The sequence below is a fragment of the Dermacentor silvarum genome, chromosome 6 (genome assembly GCF_013339745.2).
Source record: "Dermacentor silvarum isolate Dsil-2018 chromosome 6, BIME_Dsil_1.4, whole genome shotgun sequence".
NCBI lineage: Eukaryota > Metazoa > Arthropoda > Arachnida > Ixodida > Ixodidae > Dermacentor > Dermacentor silvarum.
The window spans coordinates 22,448,533-22,467,983 of NC_051159.1; the positions used below are offsets into that span (position 1 = coordinate 22,448,533).

A 19,451-nucleotide genomic window follows, 5' to 3' on the forward strand; every position below is an offset into this window, starting at 1 on the left:
GCCCTCCTCACGGTTCACCATGGTGCTGCGGAAATACTGGTTTCTAACCCAAATTCGCACATTTTGGCTTTGCGCTGTGGCGAGACTATTGGCACCATCCAGACTGTGGACGATGACGTTATTGTGTCTTTCCCTGCTGCCGACGACCAGGCTACAACTAACGTAGCAGCACTGACGCCCCATGTCCCATCTGACCGGATCTCACCAGATGTTTTTTGTCGCTCTATTGCCGATGACCTCGACCCGACACAACGTGAGCACCTACTTACCCTTTTAACTGACTTTCACGCCTCTTTTGACTTGAACCAAGCGTCATTAGGCCGCACAAGTACCGTTTCTCACCACATTGATACGGGCGACATGCACCATTACGCCAGCGACCGTACCGCGTGTCATCCACCGAGCGTCGTGTCATTACTGAGCAAGTTTCGGACATGCTTGAACGTGGCGTTATCAGACCTTCATGTAGTCCTTGGTCGTCTCCCGTGGTACTGGTTAAGAAAAAAGATGGCTCGATTCGTTTCTGTTTGGACTATCGTCGCCTTAACAAGATTGCACGAAAAGATGTCTACCCTCTACCGCGTATAGATGACGCCCTGGATTGTCTACATGGTGGCGAATTCTTTTCTTCTTTGGACTTGCGATCGGGTTATTGGCAAGTCCCGATGGATGAGTCCGACCTGCTCGAAGACAGCTTTCATTACGCCTGACGGCCTGTATGAATTTAAGGTGATGCCATTCGGCCTATGCAATGCACCTGCGACATTCGAAAGAATGATGGACAATCTTTTGCGAGACCTCAAATGGAAGACGTGTTTGTGCTACTTAGACGACGTAGTAGTTTTCTCCCCTGATTTCACCACTCACCTCACTCGTCTACGCGAAGTTCTGACTTGCCTTGCCACCGCCGGCCTTCAACTTAACTTGAAAAAGTGCCGCTTCGCAGCCCACCAGTTGACCATACTTGGTCACGTCGTTTCCAAAGACGGCGTCCGCCCCGACCCTGACAAGCTTCGTGCTGCCGCAGAATTTCCGCGGCCGACTACAGTGAAAGAGCTCAGAAGTTTTGTCGGTCTCTGCTCTTATTTTCGTCGCTTTGTGCGCAATTTCGCCTGCATCGTCGCACCTCTGACGAAGCTCCTGGCTGGGCCTGGTGACCTTCGTGATTGGACTCCGGCATGTGAACAAGCCTTCATCACTCTGCGTCGTCTACTTACCTCACCGCCCATTCTCCGTCACTACGACCCGAGTGCTCCAACCAAAGTTCACACGGACGCCAGCGGCGTTGGTCTTGGAGCCGTCCTTGCACAACGCAAGCCTGGCTTCCCGGAATATGTGGTTGCCTACGCTAGTCGTGCCTTCACAAAGGCAGAAACCAATTACTCTGTAACAGAAAAAGAGTGTTTGGCTATAGTTTGGGCTTTAAGCAAATTTCGCCCTTACTTGTATGGCCATCCCTTTGACGTTGTGACAGACCACCACGCGCTGTGCTGGCTTGCGTCACTGAAAGACCCGTCGGGGCGTCTTGGACGTTGGGCTCTTCGACTCCAGGAATTTGACATTCGCGTCATCTATCGCTCCGGGCGTCAACATTCTGATGCGGATGCCCTCTCCCGGTCACCCGTGCGATCCGACGACACGCAACCCGCATCCACGGACTGCCCGGTTGCTGCGCTTACTGTTTCTGACATGCCTTCTGAACAGAGAAAGGATCCGTGGATTGCGTCTCTCATTGACATTCTAACTACTTCTTCAACGGATACATGCCCTCGAGCCCTTCACCGCCAAGCCACCCATTTTGTGCTGCGGAACGCCATCTTGTACCGCCGGAACTATCAGCCAGACGGTCGCAAATGGCTGCTCGTCATCCCTCGCCATTTGAGTTCCGACATATGCACTTATTTCCACGCAGACCCACAACAAGCACATGCTGGCGTCCTGAAAACGTACGAGCGGCTCCGCCAGCGGTACTACTGGAGAGGCATGTATTCTTATGTGCGCAAATACATTCGGTCATGTGCAGCCTGTCAGTGACGCAAGACAACTCCTCATACGACAGGCCCACTGCAACCTTTACCGTGTCCTGCACGTCCTTTTGACCGAGTCGGGATCGACCTTTATGGGCCCCTTCCATGCACTGCTCACGGCAATCGTTGGATAATTGTCGCAGTAGACCACCTAACAAGATACGCCGAAACTGCTGCTCTTGCTTCGGCTGCTGCTCGCGATGTCGCAGCGTTCCTCTTACGGCATTTCATTTTACGGCACGGCGCACCGCGAGAGCTGCTCAGCGACCGAGGCCGCGTCTTCTTGTCGGACGTTATTAATGAGCTACTGGCAGCGTGCCGCACTATTCACCGCACCACTACGGCGTATCACCCACTGACTAACGGTCTAACGGAACGGTTCAACCGCACTCTTGGTGACATGCTCACAATGTACGTTGCGTCGGATCATTCCAATTGGGACGACGTCCTCCCTTTTGTGACTTACGCGAACAATACCGCCACTCAGGCTACCACAGGCTTCTCACCATTTTTTCTTCTTTATGGACGTGAACCATCCTCTACCCTTGACACCGTACTTCCGTATCACCCGGACGCCTCTGAATTCACCCCGCTTTCAGAAGTTGCTCGACATGCTGAAGAGTGCCGTCAACTGGCTCGCTCATTCACATCGGATACCCAAGGCATCCAAAAAGATCGCCGCGACCACGATCAGCCAACACAGTCCTTCGCTATGGATTCTCACGTTTGGCTTCGGCTGCCATTCCAATCTCCAGGCCTTAGCCCAAAGCTTGCTCCAAAATATCAGGGTCCGTACCGGATCGTCAAATGTACATCGCCTGTCAACTACGTGGTCGAACCGGTGACACCGTCTTCGGACAAGCGCCGCCGCGGCCGCGAGACGGTTCACATCAGCCGCCTGAAGCCGTACCACGACCCCCTCATCGTGTCATCACCTTAGGTCGCCAGGATGGCTCACCTTTGTAGTGGGGAATATGCATGTAGGCGCCGTGGGCATTGCCATCGCTTCGGCGCGAGACCCGAGCTCGAGCTACGGATGCCAACAGCTAGGACTGTGCCTACAAAGCTACTTGTGATCCCTCGGACGAGTCTCAATAAATCCCCCTTTCAAAATAAATAAATAAATAAATATACAATAAGCCGTGACTACACAAAGAAATTTGGCAGTTACACCTGTAAGTGGTTTGATTAGATTTTTGATGGTGATAAGATGTATATTTATACTGCAACGCTACGTAGACTATCTCTGGACGGAGATTCAATAGTTCCAGCATTTTATAATCCAACCAGTTCATGCAGTAAGGCACACCCATCGTTGGGCGCGGCTGATTAAAATACTTTATCCGGACCTCTTCCCTTGCCCGAAGGTTAAATCCCTGCCCCTGCCCCCCCCCGGTAGATACGCCTATGACTAGTACACTCTACCACTGTATCCGTGTACACGGTGTAAGAAGATAGGTGTTCCGACGGCGCGCCCGCGCTGGGGCGAGAGAGCGGCCACTTCGTGTGACCGGAAGTGAGCGCCGCCGTTAGGGGCAGCACGTGTTGAGGAGGCCTTGGAGAAGCGGCACAACAGTGGATAATTTACGACCTCTGTCAGCATTTAAACACCCATACCCAAAGATATGCAATTTTTCATTATTTAGATGCCAAATCCTGAGCAGGTAGAGGGTTTCATGCCACTTACAGTCAAAATACCGTCATTTCAAACGCGAGAGAGACGCGTCGTCTGCTTGAGCAGACGGCGCGCTACGCTTACCGCTGCTCGCCGCGTCGGAGTCAATCGGAATGTCGGCAGGGACGTTCCTCCAACCAAGTAGAGTCGTTTTAAGCAGGCGAACGACATATATTCATCGAAATAAAGCACTTCTGCCGCGCGTGCCCATAAAAGCGCCAGCAAAGCGAGCGAAAAAGTGGCCCCCAGAACAGGTGCTGCTCCTTGCGGCAGCGGCGTGCGTAGAGTCACACTAAGTGGCCGTGCCTCGCGCCACTGTCGGATCACCTTCCTTTTTTACACCGTGATCCGTGTATCCGCCATGTTGCACAGTGTGGCCAGACACGGCGTTTTCGCAGGCCCCCTGCAGTTCATTTGAGTTGCGAATTGCCTGCCCGCTTAAGCCGTAGTCGCTCATTTACAACCAAATGGTTAGTGCATACTATTTTCTTTATAGTTCTACACATACAGGCACAAACTCGGCAAAATCAAATGTGCAGAGACGTTCGCTTCTCGAGTTGCGACGCCCGGACGACAGCCGCCAGCGATAGGGACCTAAAACATGGCCACCGTGACGCATTTCCTGCTCATACAGCTGTTGCCGAATGCAGTGGACAAGAGCATGGCCTTCGAGATTGGCTAACGGTAACACGAAGAAGCTGCCGGTAGGAGGTGCAAATTTGCTGTCGCCGTTGAATCCAATCCAGTAAGTAACCGCACAGAAGCACATTTCTACCAGGCCCCAAAAACTCGCGAGTTAACCAAATGGCCACAGAGGGCGAAAAAATCGCTGCTAACAAAACAAGCATAGTACATCCCCTCGAAAATATGCCTAAGTGAGTTCAGTAGCTCCCGCAAGAGGCGCCGTGATAAGCGCAATTTTAACCTACAAACTTTCTCCCGCGCTTATCGAAGCGTTTTTGTTAATTGACAAAGAGTACAAAATTATTATTCTTGGTTAGAGATTGTACTATTGAGCACTAACTCTGTTCTTTTTTTGCCATTGTAAACGCAAAATAACGCTCAGCATCATCGACCTCTGGCCTAAATTTGATATTTTTACCGGTATTTTCACGTACACGGCACGCACGGATTCATTGGTTCGTACACTTACGCTGGTTGCTTATTTTGTGCTAAAACCAGTTTATTGCGCTTCGACAGCTCGCGTTATTTAACTTGGGGTGAAGTGACGGGTTTGTGAGCGGAGATGTAAGCCCGAAAGCTACGTTTTGATCGTGAGCCATGCAGAACAAGTATGCATCGAAACGGGAGCCGGATTCTGCTCCGAGTGAGGATGGCAATACCGGTAAGTCGTTTAACATCGCTGCTGCTTGAATAGTTATGTAATATTCATCTCGTTAACTTACAGGCGGAGACAAGTTGACGAACTAGATCCTGCATTACATATGGGCAGTCAGGACCCTCTGTTGCTGTTTCCGAAATAAATCTTTAGTTGCGAGGCCGTCGTTATGCAAACACAATCACGTAAAAAAGAGAGCGATATTGGAACGCCCGTCACATTTTTCATCTCGTTGTATCCGTGGCCGTAGGCGACTGAGTAGCCTTATCAACATATATATTGTAAGCACTATTAACGTACTTCGTCCTTTTCATTTGTACATAGCAATCATCACCTTCCCTGTTCTTCGACTTCTTCGCGCATGAGCTGGGGCGTTTGCTTTTTGGAATAAAAAGCACTTGACAGCTCGGTCGGTCTCGGTCTTATAAAGTGGTGGAGGTACGTCAAGACCCCGACGTCCTCTCGCGTTCCCGTCCTCCCCGGAGCTACGTTCCGGTCGCCGCCTGCGCCCGGTTACCCCTACTATGATGGACACTTCCAACCCCGGCTCTTCCGGCGCCTCTAACCCTACCGCACAAACGACTCCGCCTGCTGTTCCCTCTTGGACTGTGACGTGCCCTCAACGCGATCCCCCTGTCTTTGCGGGACGCCGCGGTGATGACGTCGACGATTGGATCGACAACTACGACCGCGTGAGTTCTTGCAATAAGTGGAACGATACCCAGAAATTGAGGCACGTCGCATTCTACTTGACCGGTGTTGCACAGACGTGGTATTTCAATCATGAATCCGACATCGCGGATTGGTCCACGTTTACCGCCAAGCTGCGGCAAGTCTTCGCTTACTCGTCTAGCCGTGCAGAAGTCGCCAAGCAGAAGCTGGGCACGTGCCTCCAACTTCCGCAAGAGTCTTACACCTCATACATAGAGGATGTCTTGGCTCTGTGGCGCCGTGCGAACCCTAGCATGACGGAAGCCGAACGTGTGCGACACATAATAAAAGGCATTGGGTCTGTCGCGTTCAACGCCTTAATCGTGCAAAATCCGGCTTCTGTCCAAGACATCACTGCCACGTGTCAGCGCCTGGACGAGATGCAGTCTCTTCGTCTTCAACATGACAGTAGCGGTCCTCAGGTTCCCCATTCTTCAGATGTCCGTGCTCTCATCCGCACCATCATCCGCGAGGAGCTTCAAATATTAGACCTGAGGCGTTCACCTACTGCCTGTGCCCCAACCCCCACCTTCGACTTGCGCGAGGTCGTCAAGCAGGAGTTGACAGCGATGACTACACCCACGACGCATCTTGCTCCGGTAGCGCGCCCCTCACCTACCTACGCGGATGTTGCTTCGCTCCCCACCCATACCGTGACCTCTGTGCCTCCTGACGTTACCTATGACCATTTGGCTTCGATGGGAACCAGAGCACTTGCTGTGCCATCCTACCCTCAATGGCGTCCACCTCGTCCGGTTTGTTTTTACTGTGGTATACGCGGCCATATATCTCGCTTCTGCCGCCGTCGCCAGCAGGATGAAAGACGAGGCTATGCTGAGCACGAGAGAGACCGCACTCGCCGACCAGACTCCTACTATCCCGGTTCGTACTCGTTCCCTCAGCAGCGTTCACCGTCTCCTCCAGCTGCTCCCAATCTGCCTCATAGTTCCCGTTCGGCCAGACGTCGTTCTCCTTCGCCTTACCGGCGCTCTACATCGCCGCTTCGCGCCACTTCCCATCTTGCCGACCAGCACTCGGAAAACTAACTGTTGCAGTTTTTGGAGGAGAAACTTCTTCCTATCGGTCTTCAAAAATTCCTCCTGTTCGCCCGGCCAACATGCTTTATGTAACTGTTGAAGGTGTTCCCGCGTCTGCTCTCATCGATACCGGTGCCGCCATTTCTGTTCTTCGTAGTGACCTGTGTTCACGGCTCCGGAAAGTGAAAACACCTTATCTTGGACCTATTTTGTGTGGTGCTAATAATGCATTCATACACCCCGACGGACAGTGTACTGCTCGTGTTTTCATCGACGGCATTCACCACCAGATTGAGTTTATCGTGCTTCCAACGTGTATCCATGAACTTATCTTGGGTTGGGACTTCCTACATTCTGCTTCAGCCGTCATTTCATGTAGAGAGGAAGTTGTCCACATCGCGGATACAGCGCTTGCACCTGTTACAGATTCTTCACCTTCATGCGTGAACTTGGCCATTGATGAAGATTACGTCCTGCGTCCTGGTCACGAAGACGTTGTATCCGTAACATCCCGGCAGATCGCCGACGGAGACGCTCTAGTCACCCCTTCTTCCCGCTGTACTTCTCGTGGAATCCTCATTGCCGTCTGTCTCGTCCGGTTTTCACGTGGCCGCGCCCTTCTGTCTGCCTGCAACACGACCCCAGATCCTGTGATGCTGCCCAAAGGGATGACTGTGGCAACCCTCGCCGACACTCAACCTATCTCTATAGTCACGCTTTGCCCTTCTTCATCGCCAGCACCTACCTCAGGTTTGGATGATTCCGTCCCTCCCCCAGCCGTTCTTGGCTCTGACCTAACCGCCGCGCAGTCCGAAGCCTTACTGGCGGTCTTAGCGAAGCACAAAGCCTGTTTCGATAGCTGTTCCCCTGTGTTGAGCCAAACTTCTGTGGCTTCACACCGCATCGAAACCGATGGTTCCGCTATCATACGACGACGCCCCTATCGTGTCTCGCCGTCCGAACGGAGGGTCATTGAACAACAAGTTGCTGACATGCTTGCGCGGAAGATAATTAGACCTTCATCTAGTTCCTGGGCTTCTCCCGTGGTTCTGGTAAAGAAAAAGGATGGCTCCGTTCGCTTTTGCGTCGACTATCGAGCGCTCAATAAGATCACACGCAAGGACGTATATCCAATACCTCGAATCGACGACGCTTTGGACACACTGCAAGGGGCGGAATATTTCTCCAGCCTTGATCTCAGATCAGGCTATTGGCAAATTCCGATGAACGAGACTGACAAAGAAAAGACCGCATTCGCTACACCAGATGGACTTTATGAATTTAACGTGATGCCTTTTGGTCTTTGTAACGCTCCCGCCACATTTGAGCGCATGATAGATAACGTACTTCGTGGACTAAAATGGAAGACCTGCCTCTGTTATCTGGACAATATTGTCATCTTTTCGTCTAACTTCAGCCAACATCTTCATCGATTAGACGAAGTTCTCAAGTGCCTTGCAAATGCTGGTCTCCAGATCAATACAAAAAAATGCAAATTTGCAAGCGAGACTATAAAAGTATGGGCCACGTCGTCTCAAAAGATGGCATCCAGCCAGACCCCGAAAAGATTAGTGCTGTTCTCCACTTTCCTCGGCCCCAGCAACAGAACGATCTACGTAGTTTCCTCGGCTTGGCTTCATATTTTCGTCGATTTATACGCAACTTTGCGCTCCTCTACACAAGCTACTGGTTACCAGTGCCTCTTTCACATAGACTAACGAATGCGAATCAGCTTTTCAAGCTCTTAAGCAACATCTTACTTCCGGACCAGTGCATTGCCACTTCGATGATCGAGCCCCCACCATACTCCATACTGACGCAAGCGCACAAGGTATTGGCGCAGTACTTCTGCAACGTAATGCAGCCTCTAAAGAGCAAGTCATCGCATATGCCAGCCGAACACTTTCTCCAGCTGAGCGGAACTACACCATTACAGAGCAAGAGTGCCTGGCTATCGTCTGGTCGATTCAGAAATTTCGCCCATACCTTTACGGCCGCCACTTCACCATCGTCACCGACCATCATGCTCTGTGTTGGCTGTCATCAATGAAAAACATGTCAGGACGCTTAGGACGCTGGATACTCCGCTTGCAGGAATATGACTTTGCAATAACGTACAAGTCTGGAAAAAGTCATCATGATGCAGACGCATTGTCTCGCTGCCCACTCTCGCTCTCTCCCGGTAACGTGCCGTCGCCTTCCCCACTACGTCGTTCCGATGCTACGCCTGCCTCACACCAGCTCTCGATGACGCCCCTGGACCTAGCTACGCTTTCATCATGCTCTGATCTCGTCTTGCTTCAGCGGGCCGACTCCTACTGTCGAACTCTCATGGATCGCCTTAGCGGATTCGCCGAACCACCCAACAGCCGCTTGCGACGCCAACTTCGACAATTCCGCCTGCAAAGTGGCGTGCTACACCGCTACGTTTATCACCCAACAGGTCACCGGTGGGTCCCAGTTCTACCTCGCTGCCTTCGCCGGCGCGTATTAGAGGCACTTCACGACGATGCATCGGCTGGCCACTTAGGCTTCCACAAGACTTACGACCGCATCAAGACCCGCTGCTTCTGGCCTGGCCTATCCACAACGGTGGCTAAATATATTGCCTCCTGTGCGTCATGTCAGCACCGAAAACGCTCGACTTCCCCTCCTGCCGGTTTACTACAACCTCTGCCTTGCCCGGACGCACCTTTTGAATTTGTTGGCATTGATTTATATGGTCCCTTGCCTTTGACATCCTCTGGTCACCGTTGGATTGTCACTTCGGTCGACCATTTAACCAGATATGCCGAGACTGCCCCTCTGCGAGCCGGTACCACGTCTGAGGTTGCTGACTTTTTCTTGCGCTCCATCGTCTTGCGCCATGGGGCTCCTCGCGTTCTTCTGAGTGACCGTGGCAAGGCGTTTATTTCACAAGTTCTCGAGGAAGTTCTTCGGGCCACTGATACCGTGCACAAATCTACTTCTACCTATCATCCGCAGACCAATGGCCTCACTGAGCGCTTCCACCGTACGCTGTCTGACATGATTTCCATGTACATCCGGCCTGACCACACTAACTGGGATGAAATTCTTCCTTTTGTGACATTCGCCTATAATACTGCTATTCAACGGACTACCGGATACAGCATTTTCTTCCTTGTATATGGAAGATCTCCTTCCACCATATTTGACAGGGAATTCTTTTTAGCGCCTTCTTCACCTACCGCGTCCCTTCCAGAAGATTTTGCTGCCAGAGTTGCACATTGCCGTCAAATCGCCCGGCAAAGCACGGAAGCTACCCAAGCTGAGCGCAAACGTCGCTGCGACAACAAACGCCGTGACCTCCGTTTTCACCCTGGAGACCAAGTCCTGCTTTGGACTCCAGCCCGAACTCCAGGCCTCTGTGAAAAGTTCCTTCAACGCTATATTGGCCCATACACCGTTGTGCAGCAAACATCTGCAGTGAACTATCTCGTGCGCCCAGTACACTCTGTCACTGACTGGCGCCGCCGGAATGCCGAAATTGTTCACGTCTCGCGGATGAAGCCCTTCACTCCCCGTTTAGATAATCTGTAATCTGCGGCCAGGCTGGCCGCTTCCATGACGGGGGGAAGTTAGTGTAAGAACTATTAACGTACTTCGTCCTTTCCTTTTCGTTTGTACATAGCAATCATCACCTTCCCTGTTCTTCGACTTCTTCGCGCATGAGCTGGGGCGTTTGCTTTTTGGAAGAAAAAGCGCTTGACAGCTCGGTCGGTCTCGGTCTTATAATATATACATATATATTGTGAGACGACGCCCGGGACGAAGGCAGAGCTCTTCTATTGTCACACAGCGCGAGACAGAACACGAACACCAACCTGACAAAATGATGATGATTATGAGGATGGGTATATACACATGAAGACGATGAAGAACTGCACAGTTAGCGCTCACAATATATATATTGTCTTTTTTTTTTTCGATTCCGCCGGTAACTTCTTTTGTCCACAAAACCGGATAACCCTTTGGTAAATTGAAGTGAAAGTACTGAATTTAATGTATTAAACAGTTGCACGCATGATCATTTACCCATATTTCATACTTGTTGGTTTCAAGTGTTCTTGCTGTTCCGTTTGATTTACCTTGGGGCACTTATTTTTGCAGTAATGAAGTGGTGCATCACGTTCGTGCAGAAAAAGAATGCAGCAGTTCTAATAGCTTCATGTTTGTCTTGCATTTGCTGGTGAAAGCAGCAGTGTGATCTCTTCTAGTGTATAAATGGGCGCAAAAATGTTCTCATTTGTGATCCTAATAATACTTAAGGTGTTGACACGCATTGTATTTAAGCAGACATAAATTTTATGGACAGTACCAATATTTAATGAACATGCTGACGAAGCACCCTAGAACAAACAGTGTACATTTGCATGTGTTCTGCAGTCTAAAACCATTACAATATATATTTTTCAGCTTCTTGAATTTCATATTGCAAAATTGTGCTTTTTCAATTTCTGATGCAATCAAAATTTCTGTTCCAGACATGCAGTAAAGAGGATGGCACCAGTGTAAAGCAACACACTCCACACACAAGCTACCAACAAGGCCATTGTGTGGACTACAAGGTAAACAACACCATGCTCAGAAATAAATATGCCTGATATATTGGCTCGCTAGTCTTGAGATACATGTCATTTGTTTGTAGCAGATGATATGAATGTTTTTCCACATTTACGGTTCAGCATAATTGGTTCAAACATTAAAAAAAATACTGCACGAGTTTGGCTAATCTGTGCTGTATCTCATGTTTTACTGTTCTGCCCCAACAGAATCTGCACCAAGCACACCATGGTCCTCATCACAGGAGCCCCCATCTACCCTGACAGGAAGGGGCTGGAGCCGAATTTACAAGGATTTTCCACCACAAACAATGAAGCGGACGCAGAAGTATTTGGATGAAATATCAAGTCTGCGGAGGACTGTGTCAAGACTGAAAAGAGCCTCAGCCATCATTCCACCAGCACGGATATTGGCCGAGTCATCCAGGTACCTCAACAAAGACTTTCTAGAAATTCTTCATGTTGAGATGCACCTGCAACCATTGAACAAGCACGGACGACGCTGGCCAAAAGAGTTCCATCAGTATGCCCTTCCTTAATCAGCTTCCTGGTCATGTCAAATTCCATTTGTGCCAAGTATACATTTTTTTCTATACATGCAAGCTCTTCATTCCCCACTCCTGTTAGGGATAATTCTTCTTCCTCATCCAAACATAAAGGTCAACCGATTCTTTGCTCATACTTAATACCATTCACTGTCTAGTAACATACCATATCTGTAGCAGTATTTCTTAGCGTATGTTGCCATGTGCAATTCCTCTCCAGAAATAGCTGATGCAGCATCGGCATGCGTGTTGCATTAACCGTTGCACCGTTTGCTATGTAGCATTCGACTTTTCTTAAATGTTTTTGGCCTTCAGTGCTTGCAGAGCCGAGTGACTTCTTTCATGAACGCAAGCTTTCTGATTGCCATACTTAATTCCTAGTCTCATTCAGCATTGCTCTTCTTGCTCGACAGCCTGGGTGTAGCCTTGCCTTGTTCGATAACCTTCAGTGTAGCACAAGCTACACTGAAGTGATTGATTAAAGAGTCTGGTTTCGCTGCTGTCTCACTTGCTCGTGGTCGCCGTGTTACGTTTCTCGGATGTGGGGACCTGGTAAGTTGCATTGGGTAGCAGTCTCTCGAGGTAAGCACCTGCTCCTGCAGTTTGCACAGCAACATAGACTCCCAATTTACACGCACCATGATTGGTGCTCCCCGTTCTGTCCTTTCCTGCTGTAGCCATGTGCAAATTTTGCTTGTGGCCTTCGTCAGCTGCAATTTGGCATCAACATAGACCAGCATACGTGCTTACATGATCTGAGGTGTATGAAGTTGATAGCCACCTGGGTGGAGTGGCCCGCAAAAGTGGCTGCCGAAGGTGATGCCCACGAAACCGACTTGTCCATACTGAAACAAATTGGGGCACCAAGTGTGAGCCATACATTAGCGGCCCTCCAAAGAAAAGAAACGTGCAGGCTGGAAGGGAGTTAATGCTAAAATGCTGTGTAGTTCATGTTGCTGTGTTGACTGCGGCAGTAGATGCCTGCGTCACCTGATTGCTTCGCAATGCAAGTTGCTAATATTCAACAGTGACTGTCGGTGCAAATAGGTGGGACATGCCGTCCAATCTGTTTGCGCTGCTTGTTGTCGCTCATTACCAGACCACCATGTGTGATGGAGGCAAGCACTATGCCCGTAGTCGGACAGCTGAATGTGCCCTAAGCAACCCATGTACGTGAATGCTCACTGTTGCCATATGGATCTTCACCAATGTATAATGTATTGTGTGGCCTTTATGCGGTCATTGATTGCAGAGTGTCATTTCACTGTTATCTGACTTGGTTATGGTTGCCGTGTTACGTTTCTTGGATGTGGCGGCCTGGTCAGCTGCATTGGGAAGCAGTCTCTCGTAAGCATTCGCTCCTGTAGTCCGCACAATGACATAGTCTTACATGCTCCGTGATTGGTGCTCCCCGTTCTGTCCTTTCCTGCTGCAGCCGTGGGCAAATTGTGCATGTGGCCTTCCTCGGCCATGATTTGGCGTGAACGTAGACCAGCATTTAGAAGAGTGTGGGTGTAGGCCAGTTGGTGATTCATGATTTGGGAAGTTACCGCATATAACACACCAGAAAAAGAAAGAGACAACACGAAGCGGTACTGACTGTTTATCTAATGAAATGATTGCTGAGCTCATACAGATCAGACACACGTGTGCACCTGAAAAGCAACGAGAAAACCAATAATAACACACAGCGACCTTCAAGAGGGGTGCGATACAAATGCTAAGACACGCTGATAGACTAGTGAGGCACCTAACACGTGTGTATCACGTGGAAAGAAACAAAAGTTCTTTCTGGGTAACAGCAGATTATCGGCAGAAAAAATGGCCAGCTGAAAAGAGATTGTAGAGGCAGTAAGTAGCCATGCGACGCTTTAAGGATGGTGATTGCGTTAGTTTTCAGTCAGTTGCTAATACCCAGAAGGAACTTTTGTATTGACACGTATACATGTTTATCTTTCACCGGTGGCCGCTTTCCACCGGCTAACAAATGTTAAACTTTATCGCTCGGCGCAGGACGCGCCTGTATCGGAAGTTTCTAGAACGTTATCGATGCTTCTTTCCATTGCCTGCTTTCACCGACGCTTATGTTATCTCATTGCATGACTGACGCGAATTGTCTAGAACTTTCTGGAAGACACGCGGGCATCAGGGATTAATCTAGAACCTTCGATGACTCAGGTATAAAAGCCAACGCGTTTCGCCGCTGATCAAATTTTCGACAATCGCCGACTGTGTTCGCCGCTATCGTTGTGCTTTGAGTGTACCTTGCTTTTGTGGGCACAGGTTCGCCCAATAAACAACCAGTTTCCTCGTACACAGTTTTACGACTGTTTTCTTCAGCGTCACTACTACGTGACATCTGGTGGAGGTGCTAGTGCGTTCATGCAGCGAACGCCCCCGCAAAGCCGCGATCCAAGCCCGAAAACGGAGGACAACGCCAACGTCACCAAGGACCAGCGAGCTAGCCGTAGGCAGCAAGGACTTCTGCCGGAGTACGGACTTCTTCCCGAGAAGACCACAGCGATTAAGGCCAAGTCAACGACCCCAATGGCAGCCCCAGCGCCCCCCATCCTGCTGCAACAACCTCGGGAGCCTCCGACCTTCCGTGGATCATCGGCTGAAGACCCTGAAACCTGGCTGGAGACATACGAGCGGACCGCGACGTTCAACAAATGGAGCAACGACGACAAGCTACGCCTTGTCTATTTTTCGTTGGATGACGCTGCTCGGACCTGGTTTGAGAACAGAGAGACCACCCTGGTTACGTGGGACCTTTTTCGTGAAAACTTCGTGAGGACCTTCACGAGTGTCGTACGAAAGGAGAGGGCAGAGGTTCTCTTAGAAACCAGAGTGCAATTGCCGAACGAGAACATCGCATTCTTCATGGAGGAGATGACTCGCCTCTTCCGCCACGCCGACCCCGACATGTCTCAAGAAAAGAAAGTTCGGTTCTTGATGCGGGGTATCAAAGACCCACTATTCGCCGGATTGATGCGCAACTCGCCCAAGACTGTCGCCGAATTTCTTTCCGAGGCTACAACGATCGAGAAGACGCTTGAAATGCGCATCAGGCAATACAACCGCCGTGCCCTGACCAACTACGCCACGCTCAAGCGCTAGGCGCCGACGACCTGCGCGAGACCATCAGAGCGGTCGTTCGCGAGCAGCTGCATAAGCTCTTTCCCAGGTCGCAGCCTCACGTGGCATCTATCGCCGACGTCGTCAAAGACGAAGCTCAGCGCTCACTTGGAGTTCCCGATGTGCAGCCACAATCGCCGCAACCCCAGCCGGAAGCGCTGACCTACGCCGCCGTCGCCTGTCGTCAAGGCCCCCCTCCGCGCTCGCGCCAGGGCCCCGTAACGCCGCAGTTCCGTCGTCCACCGCCGCCGCCTCCAGCACGCCCGCCCGTGCTCTGCTATCACTGCGGGGAAGCCGGCCATGTCTACCGCCGATGCCCATACCGCGAGATTGACACGTATACATGTTTATCTTTCACCGGTGGCCGCTTTCCACCGGCTAACAAATGTTAAACTTTATCGCTCGGCGCAGGACGCGCCTGTATCGGAAGTTTCTAGAACGTTATCGATGCTTCTTTCCATTGCCTGCTTTCACCGACGCTTATGTTATCTGATTGCATGACTGACGCGAATTGTCTAGAACTTTCTGGAAGACACGCGGGCATCAGGGATTAATCTAGAACCTTCGATGACTCGGGTATAAAAGCCGACGTGTTTTGCCGCTGATCAGATTTTCGACGATCGCCGACTGTGTTCGCCACTATCGTTGTGCTTTGAGTGTACCTTGCTTTTGTGGGCACAGGTTCGCCCAATAAACAACCAGTTTCGTCGTACACAGTTTTACGACTGTTTTCTTCAGCGTCACTACTACGTGACAGTATTTTTCTACGTGATACACACGTGTTAGGTGCCTCGGTAGTCTACAAGCGTTTATCTTAGCATTTGTATCGCACCCCTCTTGAAGGTCGCTCTGTGTTTTTATTGGATTTCTCGTTGCTTTTCGGGTGCACACGTGTGTCTAATCTATATAAGTTCCGCGTTCGTTTCATTATATAAACAGTTGTCAGTACAGCTTCGTGTCATCTCTTTCTTCGTCTCGTGTGTTTTTTTGCGGTAATCCTAGACCAGCATACATGCTTACATGGTCCGATGTGTGTGAAGTTGAAAGGCCCGCAAAAAGGCTGCCGAAGGTGATGCCCACGAAACCGACCATGTCCATATTGAAAGATAGAGGGGCACCAAGTGTGATCTACACATTCGCGGCTCCCGAAATAACAAAGAAACGTGCAGGTTGAAACGGAGGTAACGTTAAATTTCCGGGTAGTCCATGTCGCTGTGTTGGCTGCGGCAGCAGGGGCCGTATTCTGAAACGTTCGCCTAGGCGAAATTTCTTTTTTCGCTTTCAGGCGTGCGCTGATTGGCTGTTTTAGCAAAATTGGATGAGCTGATTGGGTGGTTGAGCCTGACGTCATTCAATTTTGCTCAACCAGCCAATCAGCACGCACACCTGAAAGCGAAAAAAGAAATTTCGCCTAGGCGAACGTTTCAGAATACGGCCCCAGATGCCTGCGTCACCCGACTGCTTCGCAATGCAAGTCACTCATCTTCAACGGCGACTGTCGGTGCAAACAGGTGGGACACTGTCCAATCTGCTTACATTGCTGGTTGTCGCTCGTTACCAGACCGCCATGTGCGACGACGAAAGTGAGCCGTTTACGAGCTCGCGTTAATGATTCCAGAGTATCTCGACATGCAATTTTTATTTCTGCTATTGTACGAGAAGGTGCACTGCTTGTCTTCTGCCAATAAAGTCGCACGTTCCGTTCAATCACTTGTGGCTTGTTTCTATGGGCGTCAGTAGAGGCTCTTTGGTCTCCTGGCAATTAGAACACAAAAACTACGCGGCAGCCAAGGCAATGAGGCGTACCGCAACGCCAACCGGGCGAGCGCGGCGCATACCAGCGTACGCGACCGGTAAAAAGCGGCCATATTGAATTTTGCTCAAAAAAAAAAAAAAACATTCCCGCTTCCTGTTTGAGCAGCGCCATCTGTCTTACGCCTAAGTAAGTTCCATGCGCTGCCGCTTCTTATTTTCGTACCGCTGTGGAAGGTACAGTTTCCCTTCTCTAAAGTTTGTTCTTTATTCTACGTTTCTACCGTGGTCGTCGCGTTGAGGTTCCTTCCGTATGAAGTCCAAACATCGTAACATCGTCGCCGCGCGCCGTACGCTGTCTGTGCGAGTGAAAGCTTGCAAGGGTCAGCCGACGTTTGCGGCTCAATCCAATCTCGCGCACGTGAGGCGCGGCGAGGGTGGCGAGAAAGTGCGGGGCTTTTGGCGGCTGCCGTGTGGGCGCCTATCTTGAAAGCGATCTGTGACGTGGAGAAAGCGCGCATCCGCCCAAGCCTCGTCTTCAAAGCGATTTGCGATGTGAACAAAGTGCAACTAGTGCCAGTAACTTGTGTGCGGGGCGCTTTTGACCTTTAGCTCGCATTGACGGCACGAAGTCACTCGCTGCTCTTGCTGCGCCTCCTCACTCCAGCGTTGTGGCATCGAGTTTCTGCGGTCATCGAGAGAGGGATGTGTTCATATTTACCTGTGCACCATTTACACCGTGCTTGTTAACTTAATTAGTAAGCGAGTGTTTACAACTTTATATCCCGATAAAACTACTATCCTTAATTCGTATAGCTGTCTACTAATTTGCAATCACAATTGATGCTTCGCCTATTGGGTGAAACTGTGACATTCTTTGTTTTTTTTCTTCATTCCGCTAGTGTGCTTGCGGTCGGGGTGTTGTTGTAGTGTTCTGTTCAAAGATGCTGTCGTCGCGTCAAGTGAAGATAAATTTTTTTATGCCTACCCGCAAATAAAGCCTGTCTGAGAGTTGACATCAACGTGACGTAGTTCTTTTCCGGCCGGTAAGTAGACGATAAAGTGGCAATGGCAGTTAATCTGTACTTAGTTTAGTGCGCACCTAAACATCGTTCCCGGCCGACTACGTATTAACGAGAACGAGATTTCACTGCAGCCAAAATCAAGATTGTGGGATAAAACTTAACAAAGTTTGTAAATACGCGCTTGTATGTACTAAGAAAAAAATGTAATGAGAATTATGAGATATACAATATGTATTGCTGTCTTATAGGCACTATTTGCGAAAAAAATTTTTATTGAACAGGTATTCCGCTACAAATATTTAACTGCAAACCCTACAGTTGGGGGTGCGGGCTGCGGCCGCCGATATTTCAGGCTGGTTTGTGTCATCATCGCTCTCAGAGTCCGAAAAAGCAGCATCCTCAGACTGCACGATCCATCGATAAAATCAGACGCAGCGGAATCACAAAATCTGCTATCTTTCAAAGCGCACGCGCCGCTCTCGGAGGCAGACATTTTTGCTTTCTACTTTGATGATCGCGTAACTTCAGGGTGCATTTAAAAATCACCGCCACGCGGGAAAAAAGTGAACTGCTTAGAAAACTAAAATATAGTTCTCCTTCACGTCCGATAGCGCAGTGCTTCCGTGAGCAGCGCGGAAAGTCTCGAAAGCAGCATTTCAAACCATCGATAGTGGGCTAATGAAGGGTGCGGTACAGAAAGAGTTAAGGGTAACTGCTTGGGCTGGTTGGTGAAACATTCTTTAGAATAGGAAAAATCCTTTTTTTAGTATTTGCTTTTGTGGCGACTGATGATTTATGTGCACGACGATGTCACTAGCAAAAGATGCAATCTTACCAACGTGCCTGTTCTTCCAACAGTTAGGTATTGCAAAAAATTTAGGTTATCGAGTGACTATGCTTTGACGAGTTTGTCGATTGTTATTAATAGGTTTGAGAGATTCAGGGGTAATTACTAATAAAATATGAAGAAATGTAAGACTACTTCCAGCACCTTCATGTTAGTATATTTGTTTACACAACCGAGTCTTCTCTTTTGTACTTACAGAACCAAAAACCTTTTCTGATAATGCATCTAATGATGTGCTGTCCCACATAATGGAAGCGTACGTCAGCTTTCTTCTTAAGAAATGCATTAAATGCTCTTCACAGTTTTCTAAGTATCATAATTTACAAAGGGAAAAAATGTCAGATATGTGGCTAGAAGTCATCATGATCAAAACATTGGGAATCCTTTCAACGCAAGTCCAGAGTGTGGCAATGTGTGCGCTGCTGACATACTCGCACGAGCGAACATGAAGCGACCCTCGTAGAGATAAGTGCGAAAGGCAATGTGCTGCTCACGTCACTTGATGCGAAAATAGGCGCATGCAGTACACACCGTGAACGGCTGAGTCGGGGTGACACGCAAAATCAAATTTGAACTGCGCGCTATGGTGACGTTCACCACCTCGCTCCACTGTAGCCTTTGCAGTTCAAGGAACACCGTGAAGGGGATCACAGGTGATCTACGACTGCCGATAACTCCGCTTCTGCTGAACTACTCTTTGCAGCAAAGTATTTCTGAAACAGACTGTTTTAATGTTAAATGCATTTCCAGAATACGATAAAAAAGTAGTTCG

General features: G+C 49.7%; 1 protein-coding gene across 3 annotated transcripts in view; it reads right to left on the reverse strand.

The window, feature by feature from the left end:
* LOC119455329 (transmembrane protein 50A) overlaps positions 1–19,451 on the reverse strand; it is a 144,485-nt gene that overhangs the window by 50,603 nt on the left and 74,431 nt on the right. The window lies entirely within an intron of this gene.